The sequence below is a fragment of the Pinus tabuliformis genome, chromosome 3_1 (assembly GCF_031772625.1).
Source record: "Pinus tabuliformis cultivar Carrire ecotype Pingquan chromosome 3_1, CPIR1, whole genome shotgun sequence".
NCBI classification, from domain to species: Eukaryota; Viridiplantae; Streptophyta; class Pinopsida; order Pinales; family Pinaceae; genus Pinus; species Pinus tabuliformis.
Genome location: NC_142301.1, coordinates 552,684,053 through 552,699,799, shown reverse-complemented (window position 1 = coordinate 552,699,799; position 15,747 = coordinate 552,684,053).

Sequence of the window (15,747 nt, the reverse complement as noted above, 5' to 3'; positions counted from 1 at the left end):
GTAGTAAACTACAAATGAAACTCTTGAAGGATGACAATCCATTTCAAGTATTTTCCCCCCAACAACTGACATGACAAGATGTACATCATCGGGTTGCAGTCAGAAATCACCATCATCATGCGCAAGAGGATATAGTGACAGAAATGTTGGACGGCATGAACGGCTGCCAATGCAAGCTTCTTGACATAAGCATATCGAGTTTCCATGTCAAGTAAATTGTGACTGAGATAATAGACAACATGCTCGGTACCAACATCATCATCTTGAACCAAGACCATGCCAATGGGGTTATCGATAGCAGCCAAATAAAGAGTATATTCGTGGTGGTAATTAGGCAGACGTAACAAAGGAGTAGAAACAAGGAGTGCCTTGAGTTGCTCGAATGACTCTTGTGCAGCGACATCCCAAATGAAGGAGGTGTCCCGCTTTAATAACTGCATATAGCCTTTAGCAATTTCAGCGTAGTTTGGAATAAAACGACGTAAGAAATTAGATTTTCCCTGCAAACTCTACAACTACTGCAAAGAAGTAGGGGGAGGAAGATTCAAAATGGCTTCAACTATGAGGGGATCTAGATGGATGCCCTCCTTAGAGATGAAAAACCTAAGAAGTCTGCTGGATTCAATGCAAAAGATAAATTTATGCAGATTAAGATGGATACAGTAGTGTTGACAATGAAGAAATATTTCACGAAGATGCTTTGGATGGTCATGGCGCTTTGCTGAATGAGCCAGGAGGTCATCTAGGTAAGGCTGGACAATGTGACGAATATCATGAAACGCATAGGATATTGCGTGTTGGAAGGTAGCACTGGCATTTTTAAGACCGAATGGGAGTTTCTTATAGGCAAAGGTACCCCACAAACAGATAAAGGTAGTTTTGCGTTGATCCGGAGGTGAGATATTGATCTGGTTGTAACCAAAAAAGTCGTCCATAAATGAAACAATCTCACTTCCAACACAATCTTCAATGAGCTGGTCAATGAAAGGTGTAGGGTAATTATCTTTGGGATAGGCACGACTAATGTCATGGTAGTCAACACAAACCATAATAGTGCCCTACTTCTTGGTGATAGGGACAATATTAGAGACCCAATCTATAAGCGGGATAGGGTAAATAAACCCAGCTTTAAGAAGTTTTTCAACTTCGCTTTTAATAGCTGCAGCCTTTTGGGGGTGCACAGGGCACAAACATTGTCAAACAGGTTTGGCACCTAGATATGTAGGTATTTCATGCACCACAATACTAGGATCAATTCCGGGCATCTCTTCATATGACCAAGCAAAAACGTCACGAAATTCTCTAAAAATATTGGTATAAAGTTGAATCTCCTCTGGAGTACAGGTTACTCCAATATGAATATTCTCGACAATCCCTGGTTTGACAGAGATGTCATCGGGCATGGTTTGTGTAATGTTCCCGATATTTCCTTTAGAGAAAACTTCATGGATTTGAATAGGCATCTGAAGGGGTTGGGATGGGACACAAGAAGCAAACTTCTTAAGACAAGTAGTCATAGCCCCATGGCCAGGGAGAAACAAGGAGCAATTGTGAGGATCAAACCAAGGAGGCTCCTCGAAATACATGGTCTCGATAATCGCTTCATCAGAAGGAAATATTTCCTATAAGAGATCTGAAGAAGCACTATGTCTAAGCTGAGGGGATTATATATATGCATCGAGAGCCCTACTCGAAGGAGCAAGTTCAAAAAATGAAGCTGAGGCAGAAACAATTTCGACATAGTTGAGTGTGGTAGGACTCAACGGCATGACATCACCCCAAGATTCTACCTGATCAACCAAGGGAAGGTCCCAAGGATCAGAACAGATAGAAATAATATTGATGGGAGCGATGTTGGGAGGTGGGAGTGAAAAAACACCCATAATGGCAGGATCTTTAAAAAGTCACGCTCCCACACTCTTGTATGGAATAGAGGTATTCTCCACAAAAGGTACGTTGCCATTAGAAGAAGAAGAAGCGAAGAAGGAAAATTTGTCAACCGTGACAATTTTCCCTAGATGGGGAAAATTAAGAACATGAAATAGAGATGAAGCCATAGCTCGCATGGCATATGTCCAGCTTCAACCTAAGAGGAGGTTGTAAGTTAAATTGGCATCAACAACTTCGACCTCAACTTCAACGGTCTTCCCTTCCAAAGTAATAGGCAAGCGGGGGAGGATACCAAAAGGACAAGAATCTCTTCCAGTGAAGGCTTCCAAGGTATTAGGAGACTGACACAAGGTCGGGGAACCAATAGCCTTCCTACAAGCAATAGACATGATGCAAGTGGAGGTGCCCTCATCGTTAACAGTGCCATGAATATTCTTAGAGTTAATGATGACCTGAATGAGGAAGGTGATCTGATGAGGCAATCTCGGTACATGATTATCAAGATCAAAAGTGATCAAATCCGAGTTAGCTGGGTCAATGCCACCAATATCTGATAGCAGAGACTTCCTCTCGGAGGGACAGCTCTGGAGGACCTCTAACGAGGACATAGTCGAAGGAGCTTGGTCTATGTCTTCAAGAATGCTATAGTGCTGTGTAGAATGAGCGTTAGGGTTGTAATAAGACTTCCACAACGCTCCTTTAGGAGGAGTTCTAATGACTGCCTTGGTACTATGCCGCTCGATATGGAGGGGACTAGTACTAGACGAAGGAATACTGGAAGGGATTTCAGCTTCCTTCCCAGTGGGCAGAGGATATTCTTTTGACCGAGTACTGATATGGATCAGAATGGTCCCAGCCATAAATACTTGAGAGCTGAAAGTGGAAGAATATTGAGGTTGATCAGCCACCATTTGAGTTTGTTGTGAGGGAAAGGGCTCTTTGAGGACAACACGAGTCCTAGGGGTGCCCTTAAGCAAACGACTAACCTCAGACCATCTAGGACAGTCTTTAGTATAGTGATCCTCATCACAAATGAGACAAGGGTACTTAGGTTTGCATTTTTCACCCTCCTCGACCGGAGGCTTATGAGGATCCTCCTTCTATTGATCAGCTTTATTCTTCCCTTTACCCTTCTTCTTACCTTTCAAAGTTTTGTCTACCACGGTGGACTGGACGGCATTAACTTCGGAAGTTTTACCAGGATTGGATGGGGCCTGAGAAGCATTTTCAGTTGGAGCAGTAGACTTTTGCTTCGCAGGGTTCGCGGAAAACTTTCTAGAGGACGAATTGATGGAACCAATGACACCATCAATAGATGGTGTTGACAGAGCTTTGGAAGTTTTGGGTCGCAAAGCATCAGGAAAATAGTCATAGAGCATACTAAACTAGGAATAAACCAAGTCAAGATGCTGAGCACACTTAATAGCTTGCTCTTCAGTAACACATGCCCCCATAGCAATGTCCCGGGCTATCAGAGTGACGAAAGAGGTCATGAACTAGTCAGTCAGTAGCTGATCAGGAATCCAGAACTTGATCAGACAATGATGCCTCCTCCATTCATGAATATGATCGGAGATATGCATTGTCGTGTCCTGTTTCAAAGATGTTAGGAGGTGTGTGCCCGTTTCATATTGAATCGGCAACTAAAAATGAGTTAGGAATGCCATAGCAAGTGAGTTAAAGTGCTGGAAAGTTCCACGAGCTATCTCAATATACCATTGTGTGACATAACTAGTGAGAGTCCATTGGAACAGACGAATTCAAATAGAATCGTTAAGCCAGGAATCAGATGAACATCATAGGTGATAGGTCGTGACATGAGCATGAGGATCTTCTCCAGATTTACCGTCGAATTTGGGACAATCACCGGCGATTTTAGTTGGAACCGGTGGCCAATATGGATTATGAAGAATGGGATCATTTGTCAGTTTAGACACATTTGGCAGTTCCAAAGTCGCTAAGGAAGGTAATTAAGGATTGAAGGACATCTGAAGCCGCAGATAAGAAATAGCATTAAAGTTACATCTAGCCCCTAGTTACCCTCATTGATTTTTCCCAGACGGATTTTGCCCATAAGGGTTTTGTCCATAGGGATGATAAGTGTAATCGGATGGATGACCTTGGTTTTGACCACCAGCGGCCCATTTATTACCAACCTGACCAACAGGAGCAACATATGGCTGCTGAAAATTCTGATAGGGGTTGACTTGTGGTTGTTGATAATTTTGATATGGGGAAATTTGAAAACCATATGGCAGCTACGCTCCAAACTGGGCCTGGGGTCCATGTTGCATTTGATAAGCAGGTTGAGTTTGGAGGCTAGACTTCGTTTGGTAACTGGGTGGAACCTGAGAAACAACGAGCGTTTGAGTGCTCAGTTAAGTAGGGCCAGATGGATGTCCTTGCGAAAACTGAGGTGGACCCATCTGGCTTGAAGGTTGGCTCGGTTGAGACTGAGGTTGACCTATTTTCTGAGAAGGTTGAGCTTGCTGGGTAACGGGTTGACCTTACAGAATTGAAGGCTGGCCTGACTGACCAGAGGGTTGAGGTGGCTGAACAGTAGGTTGGCCTTGTTGGATTTGAGGTTGGCTTACTTGTCTAGAAGGTTGACCATGTTGGACAGTAGGTTGGCCTTGCTAAATCTAAGGCTGGCCTACTTGCCCAAAAGGTTGACCAGGCTCGATACCGGGTTGTCCTTGTTGGATGTAAGGCTGACCTGGTTGACGAGAGGGGTAACCTTGCTGGATACCAAATTGGCCTTACTGGATGTAAGGTTGACCTGGCTAACCATAAGGCTACCCAAAGTAAGTGAAAGAAGAACCGGTGAAGGCCGAAGGTTGTCCCTGTAAGGGTTGTCCTTGTGGGCCAGCAGGTTGCCCTAGATAAGGCTACCCGTAAGATGGCTAACCATGATAGGGTGGATTTTGAAAAGCCGGAGGTTGTGCTTGGGTGCCATGATAACCAGTAGGGCCCCAAGCAACAGATAACGAGACGAAGATATCAACTATAGGCTGAGATGGAAAGGATCTAGGGTGATAAATATGAGCTCCTCGAGAATCATAATAATGAAACAGATTTTGCAGATCCAGATTTTGAAAATCATTCATGAACTGGTCATATGTCCATCCTGCTAGAATGGAACCGGAAGAAGGTGGAACACCACTAGTAGGATTAACAACTCTAGAGGCAGAGGCAGAAGGACTACCACCAGAAGGACCAACTGAGGGTCCAGTAATAGTGGTCACCATGGAGGATGCAGCGACGACACTAATCGTTGGAGTTGAAGAAGCCACACAAACAGTAGGTATAGTCAGGACAGATGTGATAGTCAGAATCTGGGGTATGAAAGTTCCTGAGGTTGCAGCGACCGTACGAGACCACATGGAACTTGATGGAGAATACCTGGAACTCATGATATCAGCCAAAGCATTGTAGTGCAAAAGGAAACCTAATACCAAGAGGAGTAACATGGAAAGGCGAAGTATCCATAGGCATAGGGATTTCAACATTTGCCATAAAGGTTTCCTCACTAGAGACAGGTTTCATCTCATCCATGTCAAAAGAAGACATCAGGACCAAAACACCAAAAGGTGTAGCAGAAAAATCCTCTTCAGAGGGTTCCTAGATAGGGTTCCAATTAATATCATAGAAGTCGTCTTTTGGGGCCTGAGAGTAGAGCAGTTGGATACTCGGGATAACGGGAAGAGTATCACTAACAACCAATCCCTCAGGAAAGATGGAAGATGGAGAGCCTTGGTCACTTGGTACGGGAGACAGGATCGGTGATTCTGCCAGGATGACTTAACTCAAAAGTTCTAGGAGAAAATAAACAAGTAGGGAAAACAATCCTATGCAAACTCAAACGCAGCCAAGATTTAACAAGGAAAATGTGAACGTGGTCAAATAAATTTTAATACACAGGAATAAAATTTGACCTTTTCATTTTTAAAGAGTTAATAAAAGTACAAAAGATGACTCTAGTCACCTTTGAATATTTAATGAGCCTGAAAGGAGAAGTGCTCAGATGATCCTTTTCTTTTAGGGAGTCGAAAAGGAATGAAAGTGACTACTCTGGAGAACTAGGCAAAAGGTTTACCAGACAAACTGTAAAACTGCATATACACCTTGGTGATCAAATGAAAGAGAAATGACCAAGGACTTTCTGTACGACAGTCGATCTTCTCGAATGCTATGTTTGGTGCATTATGGTTCTTAAGGCGGCAGACACAGCTTCCTATGGATGTAGGATGATAACCTAGTGGGGTCTCCCGATATATACTCGACGTTACTGGGAGAGAGAAAACAACAGGGGATAAGCAAGACTGACGGTTCCAGGAGGAAAATTTCTAAAAACAAATTGCACAGGAATCGTCGCAGGTATATAACCAACAACTTGTGACAATAAGCTAATCGCCGCAAGGGTAAAGGCAGCAACAAAGCGACGTCGTCACAGGATTACACCTATCTTCCGTGACGAGGAATAGTCGCGACTGTACGATAGGGGATCAGTCATGCACAGGTTTGCAAAATGAGGACAGGGTGACGTCGTCGCAGCTGTGAAACATTTTCTAGCGATGATTTTAAAATCAAGGAAAAACTAGTGAAAACTCCCAAACGAACTCCAAGCTACTCTTCTAGACAATAAGAGGAATTCGTAGATAGACCCAGGTAATCCAAAAACTGAAGGTGCAAACCCACAAAATCCAAGAGACACGTAAAACAAAAAACAAATCAAGGGTAAACAAGAAGAAAACATATAAAGGACATCCCCAGTGGAGTCGCCAACTTGTGAAGTAGGAAAATATTCCCTTTACAAGCAGAGGCAACCCATCTAGCCCTAGAGTGGGTCTAGTCACAGCAAAGACAAAACAACAATTCATTCCCTTAAATAGTCATCGTTGGAGGCCTACCTCAAACCGGTGGTTGATGAAGTTTCCGTTGCACTACTCCAACTTCTGTTTCTTTCTCCTCAATGAGCAATCAACCTGAAACACCAGAAGAAAACAATAGAGCACATAACTGAGAACAATAATGATGTATTTACTTGTAATGTCAAGGAGTCACAAGCTATCAAGTAGACTATACACAAGATATAGTAAATCGTCACTACTTGCATTAAAAATGAAACAAGAGCAAACTTACAACCATGCCTTGATGTCACAAGTCTTCTTAGAGGGTCTAGTTAGTATATCCTTCAAGCATTCACTCTTAAGAATGGGTCTCATAGTAGGACAATAGCTCTCTCTCTCTATCAAGCCCTCACGCAAAGCTAAGATACTCCACAACCTCTTATAAAACTATTAGCAATTCCACACTTGTCACAATCACACCAAAGCTATCTATTTAGCTTCAAACCAAACTCAAGAGAACCAACAAGAACTAATGGACTAGCTAGCTGATCATAGCAATGGTGAGTGATTTTATAGGGGAAGGAGACTCCATGAAATGAGGGAGAGGGAGCTTATCCTCAAGGGAGGTTTCTCAATAGGCAGAACCACCATCCTAGAGGAGGAAAAGCAATCCAAATTGACCCAACTACCAGCTCTAGAAACACCCAGAAGGCCAACTATTTGAATAAATTTGCCAATTCTGGATCATCGCGGGTCATGAACTAAGGCTCAGTGACGACATCTCAAGGAGGAAATGCATTCACACCAATCGTCACAAATAATAGCTAGAATCCTTGTGCCGAGCCCTAAAATCCGACCGTCGCGGGAAACACGTGTACACTTGTGACAGTGTCGAGACGAGACTGTTCTTGACCAGGGATCATCGCACATATTAATGGCTTACTTGCGATGAGGTAGAAACTTAGGGAATAAGTGTCAATCTTCAGCATTAGAGAGCATTTTCTTAATCTTCTTACATGATTGGAAAGATATGGACATGTTGATTTGATGTATGACACAATAGAGGGACTGAGATAAGGACAGTGACAAATTACTGTGTAACAAGCATGTGCATTACATAATCTAAAAGGTAAAACATTATAATCATATGATCCCCATGGGGAAGTAAATGTAGTTTTATCCTGATCTTCTAATGCTATCTCGATTTGATTGTATCCATTACATCCATCAAGAAAGAAAAAGTAACTTTTTCCCTGCTAATGTGTCTAGTACTTGATCAATGAATGGTAGTGGTAAATGATCTTTCAACGTTGCTTTGTTCAGTTCCCTATAGTCTAAAAATATTTTCCATTTTCCATTTTTCTTTGATACCACAACTAAAGGACAAACACATTGACTATCATAGATATGGTAGATAAATCCTACCTGTAATAGTTTCTGCAACACTCTTTTCACTATCTTCTTCATCATTGGATTCATTATTCTTTGTGGTTGTCTTATTGGCTTGATTGTTTCATCTATGTAAATTTGATGGATACATGTTTTTGGATGGATTCCTTGCATGTGTGTATAGTCCTAGGCAAAAGCTTTTGAATATTTTTGTAATAATTCAATTTCCTGTTGTTCTTGTGATGCATGTATATTATTACCAATATTTAAACTCTTTCCAAGACTGATTTCAATGATTTTTCTTTGAGAATTTGTAATTGAGTTGACAGGAAAAATTATTTCAAATAAATTTTGTGATGATTGAATAGTATGATTTTCTTGAAAATATTGATTTAAAATATTATTTGCAACTTCATATTGTGTTATTCTTAGTTGCTCAGAAATATCATGTTTTGAGATAAAAATGTCTATTAAATCCTCATTTTCATCTTCTCTAAAATAAAATGCTTGATTAATACTTAAAACAAGTAGAGTTTCTTCCTATTGATCATTAGGCCATGATAGTAAAGAAGGTGATTGAGCAGGAGGATAGAGTGTGATATGATTCTTTTCATGTCCATGTGGTATGATCATGCTTCCTGATCTGCATCCAATGAAGGCATCTATTGTGGCTAACCATGGTATACCAAGAATTAAAGGATGGTCTCCTAAATTAGATTTTCATTGCAATATTAGAAATTCTATTGGATATTCCCATGAATCCAAAGAAACAATTATGTCTTCAAGTATTCCTTCTGGTACTACTTTAGTTCTATCTACTAGTTCTAAAATTGTAGTAGTAGGTCAGACATTTAGCATTTTGAAATACTTTTAATTTCTATTCTCATGACATTTATAGTAGCTCCTAGATCAATTAATGTTTAGGAATTGAAAAATTATTGATTGAAATGGTAACCATAGGTATCCCTGGATCAATATATTTTTCAATTGTTGTTTTTCCAGACATGAGACTAGCTAGTCTTCCAATGACCTGGATTGTAAATGGATCTCTTTTCTTTCTACCATTTTCCTTAATGCATAATTCCTTTATTTATTTTTTGTATAAATTGCAATATCTTTGATATCTTGTAAAAACAGAATTTTGACATAAGAATTATTTAATTCATCTATGATATCAAATTCAGGAAGAGAAATTGAATCTTTTTGATCAACTAACCTTTCTGGGAAACATGGTGTCTGAGTCATAATAGTTTTTCTTTTCTGAATTGTATTCCTTGGATTAGATTTTTCAGATTGTTCTCTTTCTTCTATTTTTTCTTTTATGATTGGTGGAGAATATTTTTGGAGAACTTTTCCTAACATCAAGTGGATGTCTTGAGTAAGAAGAATAGAATATGTAGGAAACAAGGTTGTTTATTCCAAATTATAAGCTGGCCTCTCCGCTTTGTTACTCAGATTTGCTACTGGCTGAGCTAGTAATTGAGTTGGTATGGGTGGTGGTTGGTTAGAAGGCAATTGAAGCTATTGAGTTTTATTTAGCGCATGCATTGATTTTTGTGTGAATGGATTTGATTGAGTGGATTCCTAGAATTACTAATATGGGAATGATTGTTGAGGATATGGCTTTCGATATGACTGATAATATTAATATTGTTGAGGGTAAAATTGTTGGGGATGTTGAGCTCCATAAGCATATCATTTCAAAATTTGTGAAGGTTTGTTTTGGCTTTTCTGAGGAGGCCAAGCTTGCCATGGCATAGGAGTATTCCATGAATTTCGATACTGAAAATTTCATGGAATTTGTTGAGGAAACTATTCAGATGTACCAACAAAACGTGGTTTCCAAGATCTTATTAGTGCCATATAATAAAATCCTTGAGTTTCTTCTAATTGAAATGCTTTCATCTCTTTTAATGTTGGACAATCATCTGTAACATGATTCTCTATACAAAGTCCACAAACATGTATATTATCCAAAGGACATTCTCATAAAAGATGCTTCTTCCCACACTAAGGACAACATATTGACATTGTTTGTTCTTCTTCTTGTTGTTTCTTATTTTTTTCAATACATCAACTTGTGTTCCTAAGGTGCTCAAAATATATGTTTTAAGGTTTTCTAACAAACTCTCTATTTTTTCCCTTGTTACTCCTCCTATTGCTGATTTAGAAGCTCTGGAAGTTATGTCTCTTTTTCCTTTTTTAGATACACCTCTAGAGTGCTTTTGACATAATTAAGAAATTTCATCAAATGGTAAGTATGAAATATCTCCTTTCCCATTACATTGAGAATATCAAGATACTCATCTCTTATTCCTTTAAGCAAATTGCTTTAATGGTATCAAGACTTAGAGAATGTTGCTTGGATTTTTGTAGGTTGTAAAGAAATAGTTCCAAGTATTCTTCAAAACTCTCATCTTCTTGTTGATACATTCTAAGGATATCTTCTTTTAAATCTCTAGGCCTACAATAGGCTTGATATTTCTTAAGAAAATATTTCTTCATTTCTTCCGAAGAAGTAATACAATGTTCTCATAATCCCATAAACCATTTGAAGGCAGCTTCTTTGAGAGTAGCGGGAAAAAGATGAAGCTTAGGTGTATCATCAGTATAACCATAAGTTCTACATAAGATATCAAATTTGAATGTCAATGAATCAAGATCTTCGGAAGACATTCCATAAAAAATTGGTAATACTGAAGGAGGAATATTCTTCATTTTTACCTCTTCTCCTAGAATTGCGTTAGTGTCTAGAATTGGAAATCCAAAAGTAGCTTCTTCGTCATTTTCTATTTCTACATCTTCTCTTCTTCTTTGCCATTCTTTTTGTTGTTTTTCATATTGTAACCTTTGTTTTGGAGTGAGGATATTTGATCCTTGCCCTTCTTATGCCATATCATTTTTAGAAGTTTCAAATGTTTCAGTAACAACTTGAGATTCAACTTGTTTTATTTGTTCAAAGATAGGTTGATCTATTTGTTCAAGAATAGGCTGATCAATTGGTTTTATTGTCTCTCTTTGTTTGCTTCTAGAAGATGTTTCTATGTGTTTGTTTTTTCTCTTCACTTCATAAGCTAACAAAATTTGTCTTTCAACACGAGTTAACATTTTTCTTGAATGTTTCCTTTCCTCTAACTCTTCCAAACTTGGTTTTCTAGAAATTTCTGTAGTTAATTCAAATGGAGGTAGCCCTGCTTCTACCAATGGTTTAGTAATTGCGGGGTCTTGTTTTATGTATCTACCTTTTTCATCTCTTTGTCCAGGCATAAATTACCATAATGTAAAATCCTATTTCCTTTTTATGTTTTTGTTTAAAGCTTCTTATTTTTATTAACATTGAATAAGCTTCCCCTAAAATGGCACCAACCATGTAAGGTCAATTTACTAAGTAAACTAACACATGTGTTTTACTTGTCAATCTGGGTTTGTAGACTTGGAAGCATGTCCAAAATATATGGATCTCAAGTGAAATCAAATTAGGGAGATAAGATTATATAGTTAAAAAAAGTGCATATTACAAATATAATCTAAGTTTTTAAAAGACTAGCAAGTTTCTTGTTCAAGATGCAACAAGAAAGAGATAAGGCTCCTAACTTAGGATATCATGGTTGTACTTCCTCACAATATTGTCCCCATGAAGAGAAACTAAAGAGAAGTGTTCTATAATGTGTAGATAGAAAAAAGAAGAGGCTCCTAACTTAGAAGAACCTGGTTGTCCTTCCTCACAATTCTACTCCAATATCATTACCCTTGAATCAAATAAAACATAAATTCAATAAATAATACAAGAAATGAAAAAATGACAATTTTAACTATGATTCATAACTTGATAGAAAGAGAATTTAACTTAAATTCTTGTTTTTCCTTTCACATGAAAATTCGATTTTAAACTATCATCATCCCAAAATCACACAAAAAGCATCACAGATGTAAATAACTTAACCATAAATCTGAAACAAGAAAGGCTGAAATAAAAATTATGCTAATGTAGTCAAAGTGTACTTAGCTTGGTATGGGGGGCCTCCAACCTTCCCTTGTACAACTAAGGAAATCTTAGCTATAGCTAACTTATGAAAATATCCACAGCATGAAAAACAACTTAGAAGAGTAGAAAGTATCCTTAAAATTATCAAAAGGTCTCCAATAGTCTGAATACAAAATTACATACATGAATGGTTCATAAATTCAATTTAAATAAGAAAATTATCAAAAAACTTAGCTACAATAGCTCTAAAAGTACTCATATATCCTAATCCATCCATCTATGTCCAACTCATTATGTCTAGTTCACAAAATTAGGAAAAATCCAAAAAAATAATATTTTGCCCCTTTTTAATAGGGATTTTTGAATGACAGGTCAAGCTTGACCAATGCTGATTGGGCCTGTGTTTGCTCAGTTTGACTGAACCAATAGGCGTTCATCAATCCATGGTTCCCAATCTTTCCAAATATGTGCTTAGATCTCGCCTAGTTTTCCTGCGCATATGACTTTAACGGAGCTATTACAAGAATTTTTAGTTCAGTCCAAATTTACTCTTATAACCCAATTTTTACAAAAATATCTAAAAATTGAAAAACTTAATTTAGTTACCTGAATATGCAAGATAATATTATGTAAGTGAAATTTTATGGAATATGGTGGCAAGTGGATGGGCTTAGGATAGGAAATAATGACCAAAATTGAGGGCCAACAGTCCTCATAGAGTTATCACTACATCGTTTACATTGCTTTTGAGCTAAACAAGAAGAAAAACCATGTGAACTGATTAATAAATGAATAAGTATCTAATTCAAGACTGTATGGAAATTTGTTCCATCCCCTCAGGAAATCATGTATTCTATCATTCCCTAACAGCCTGAACATATCCTCAAAATGTGAAATTGCTTGCTCTTGGGCAACAAGATATCTAGGTGCAAGTTGAGGATCATTTGCAATCAAATTATGGGTACTGATGAGGGCCATGGGAAATTACTATTCAGCTATGATCATAAGAGGTTCAATTTTCTCTCTTGCCAATATCTTCTTCATCTATATAGCCCTTGATTCGTCATGGTTAATCCATGATGCTAAATCCGTCAACTGTAAATATCCTAGCTTGGCATTAGGGTCCCATACATTCATGTCTGTTAAGGCCATGTTGTGGAAATAAAACTCAGACATCTTGGCCTTATATTCTGGTGTGCTATGATCACAAATATCAATGAACTATCTATAGTCCTGAAATGGCATGGAGCCTATTTCTGGGAAAACTAGTACTTCTAAGAAATGTTAGCCCTCTAGGTTTGGTAGCTAACCTAGAAAAACCAGTCAAAGCAATTCAATATCTTTCCTATGAGCGACAAATAAGAGAAAGATGTGAAGGACCAACCTGTAACTTAAGCTTGAATCCTCGCCTCATCTCCCTCTCCTTTAGGGCATAAAACAACTATTTTAGGGGTTGATGAACCCTAATACATTGACATATGAGTTTGGGGTTGATGTGCCCAAATATGCCTATAACGGTTTCCCCCTAAAGCATGAGGTCGTAAATGTTCATGTCAGGTGAAATGATTTATCATGAGCATCAGAAGTTTTGAACTGGAAGGTGACCTGCATTAATTACAATATAATACATGATAATATGCTTTTTCATGAATTATATGAGGGAGGTATTCCTATGCTCAACTTTATAAACTTCCATTACATGTACATTGATCAGATAGTTGTCTGCAAATATAGACTTGTAATCCATGATTGGATGACCATCTGTGTAAAGCCTTTATATATTTGATGCTTTTGTACTCCTGAATATATCACAACCCGGATGGAAGAAACTAGATACGGGGTCTTCAAACTCGTTCAATCTTCACTCAATGTACAAGTCAAACCATGTGAAAAGATGTTCTGAAGTTGAACATGGAGAGTCATCGCCTGATTACCAGCCAATGATGCAAGCTGTTAGCAGACACGAGAGGGATCACCAATAATGATGATGATCCTCAAAGTACTACAATACATTTCACATGGTGTGAATAGATGATTCGATGTTGAAAACTGTGCAAAATCTTTCAGTCGAAGGTCATTGATGTCAACCTGTCGCCGGAAGTGAGAAAACTTGTGATTGATGTATGCAATCTTCAAAGCACTAAAAGGGTCTTTCTAAGTTAACTTCTTGGATAATGAGTTGATGTCGACAAGAAGCGAATTGTCGTAGGAGGGCCTTGATGTATCCCACATCTACGACATGAAACGAAGCAAATGAATTTTGGAGATGAAAACGAATTGATAACACAAGGTTCAGGAAAGGCAGTCATGAAAATGAAGGTTTGTAGTATTGCAACGGATGAGAATTTAACTGGATGACTTCTCTTGAACATATCAGCGAGATTGAGATGAATTAGTAGTTATAACCCCAAAAGGTGGATGGTATGATAGACCAATGGTATGATGACCATCAAATGGAATAACCCAGCCTAACTCAATCACGGAGATGAAGTTGAAGTGTCATGTTGAAGAGCGACTTGCTACCATAAGTTTTCAAAAATTTTCCCCTTTTTCCCCAGTCATTGTTGACCAGTACCTCTCTATTCTTTTTATCAAGCTTGAGAAGGATAACGTATGCTTGTTCTATAATTCGCCCTTCGGGCAAACCCATCACTATTTTATGCTTTAACGAGTTTAGCGATAGTGAAACTCGGCCTTGTCTAGATGGACAAGTTTGTTGCTACTATTTTAACGAGATTAATGATAAGACTAACTCGTTCCTTTTCATGTTTAGAGAGTTTTAAAAGAGACAAAAAGAAAACTCCATAAGTTCTTTTTTCGTAAAATAATCCTTCAGGTTCGAAAAAAAGGATAAAATAATACAAGAGGGATGTTGTTTCCAATACTTTTAACGAGCTAGAAGAGACAAGCGCTCGACAATATTTTCTTATTTAGAGAGTCTGAAAGGAGTTTAAAGATGACTCCATTTTGAGGAACGAGTGGTTTCTAGGGCAGCAACTGATTCCGGTGATTTTGGAACTTCTCAAAACATGCTGATTTACGTGAAGAGGCTGGTTAATAAGACCACTCATTGAACTATTCCTCAAAAAAGGGTAAAACAACCAAGTGAAAGTGTATGATCGGCCAAAGAGATGGTGGTGATGGGATGAAAAAAACCAAGGTTCATCTAATGAAAGAGGCTGATAGAATAACAATCACAAGGGTGAAAATGGAGATTGGTCATTTTTTAGACAAGCTTGAACCATAGGGAACTATGCTTGGATTTAGTTTCATGTTTATACAAGCTTGAAATGAAAAATTATGCTTGAAAATGGTTTTCATGCCCCTAACATGATGAAAGGGAGAGTCTCCTATAACCAAATGGAAGTCACTGTGATGAAATAGGATAGTTATCCAACACCTCTTTGGCTTCGTCTAGATAGACAAAGGTGAATTGGGTGATTCCCTTCTCATAACCTACAGGGAAACTTATCTTTACCACTAGGTGCCTATCCCTCTAGGTTTGGTAGCTAACCTATAAGAAATTCTAGCCCTCTAGGTTTGTTAGCTAACTTAGAAACAATAGTCAAAGCAATTCAATATCTTTCCTATGAGCGACAAATAAGAGAAAGATGTGAAGGACCAACCTATAAC